The 1750-nt window shown below is 47.5% G+C and overlaps 1 non-coding gene across 1 annotated transcript; it reads right to left on the bottom strand.

The window, feature by feature from the left end:
- Positions 1 to 1120: 1120 nt before the first annotated feature.
- On the bottom strand, positions 1121 to 1192 carry TRNAE-UUC (transfer RNA glutamic acid (anticodon UUC)). The gene has a single exon. It is a non-coding gene; the product is annotated as a tRNA-Glu (tRNA).
- Between the last annotated feature and the right edge of the window lie 558 nt (positions 1193 to 1750).

Below are 1750 nucleotides of genomic sequence, written 5' to 3'. Positions count from 1 at the left end.
GTTCTCCTCCCTCTCTGGCTGCTATGGGGCCCCAAGCTCAGGCCCTGCCCTCAGCTTTTCTCTTTGTGCATTTTCTCTTATGCTGACTCTCCATTCTCCCCATCTAAGTCCCTGACACTCAACTCTCTACCCACAGTCTTGATTTCTCACTCCTCTAATCCCACAACATCAGTTCACTGCATTACTTCCAATTTGACATGACAAAAACCAAAGTCTCATCTTCTCTCCAAAACCAACCTCTCTTCTAAATTTCCATTTTTCCTGTCACCCAGGATCAAAATTTTAAAGCCATCTTTAACCAAAACCCCCTTCAGGGACTTCCCTGGTGGTCCAGTGATTGAGAATCTGCCTTCCAATGCAGGGGACACAGGTTTGATCCCCTATCGGGGAACTAGAATCCCACATGCCACGGGGCAACTAAGCCCACTTGCCTCAACTACTAAGACTGTGCGCCACAACCAGAGAGCCTGCACGCTCTGGAGCCCGCACACCACAGCGAAGGATCCCGCATGCCGCAGCTAGGACCTGACACAGCCAATAATAAATAAATATTAAAAACAGAAACAAAACCCCCTTCATTTTTAACATACCATCCTTCACTAAATCTGTCCGTTCCTTTGATTGCAACTCCTCCTACTTCAGTCCTTCACTTCATTCCCCTGCTGCCATGGCTCTCAATTCTAGCACAGAGTAGCATTCTCCCAATGGTTCCTTGTGGTGAAAAGCCCAGTGTTTACCCTACATTCCAATCTCAAGCCTTTCCACAACAACCCTTTGAAGGACAATTATGGTTCCCCATTGTGGGATCAAACCAAAGTCCTCATCCTCTGAAATCAAGGTTCTACACCGTAAACCTCCCCCTTCACCCTGCCACACCACTAGCCCCACCCCAGGCTCAGGCGCTCAGTCTCGAGCATGCAACAAGCTCATTCCCAACCCCAATCATAGTGAGCCCCCTTCTCCTAACATACCCTTTCCCCTCCTTCCTATCTATCTAAATTCCATCCATTTCTTAAAGCCCAAGATTGACTCTTTCAGTATTTTGCCTCCAACCTGATGTACCTCCAAAATACAGCTCTTTTTTTTTTTTGGAGATACCTCGCAGCTTGTGGGATCTTAGTTCCCCAACCAGGGATTGAACCTGGGCCCCAGCAGTGAAAATGCCAAGTCCTAACCACTGGACCACCAGGGAATTTCCTACATATTTTTCTATTTGCTCCAAGTACTGTTAAGTCTTGCCTTTTCAATTTTTCTATCTGATCCCACACAAGACCCACAGTAGCCACGTGTTCAACTGTACTGAAATGGCTAAAGGAAATTTAATTCATCAGTTTAGAAAAGCATCTTCCTGGAGAGACTAGGGAACATATCCACAGTTTTAAAAATCATCACTGCACCTAGAATAGTGCTTTGTATAAAGTAAGGACTCAATAAATTCTTGTTAACCAAGATAGAACTTGGTTACGATGTGCATTTTAAGAAGCATCCTACAGGGCTTCCCTGGTGGCACAGTGGTTAAGAATCCTCCTGCCAATGCAGGGGACATGGGTTTGAGCCCTGGCCCGGGAAGACCCCACATGCTGTGAAGCAACTGGACCCGTGCGCCACAACTACTGAGCCTGCACTCTAGAGCCCACGACCCACAACTACTGAGCCCACGTGCCACAACTACTGAAGCCCACGTGCCCTAGAGCCCGTGCTCCACAAGAGAAGCCATGGCAATGAGAAGCCCGCACACCACAACAAAGAG

Source organism: Lipotes vexillifer, unplaced genomic scaffold, assembly GCF_000442215.2.
Source record: "Lipotes vexillifer unplaced genomic scaffold, Lipotes_vexillifer_v1.1 scaffold1353, whole genome shotgun sequence".
In the NCBI taxonomy this organism is placed as follows: Eukaryota; Metazoa; Chordata; class Mammalia; order Artiodactyla; family Lipotidae; genus Lipotes; species Lipotes vexillifer.
The sequence above is the reverse complement of the archived record's forward strand: the minus strand, read 5'-3'. Positions and strand labels throughout refer to the sequence as shown.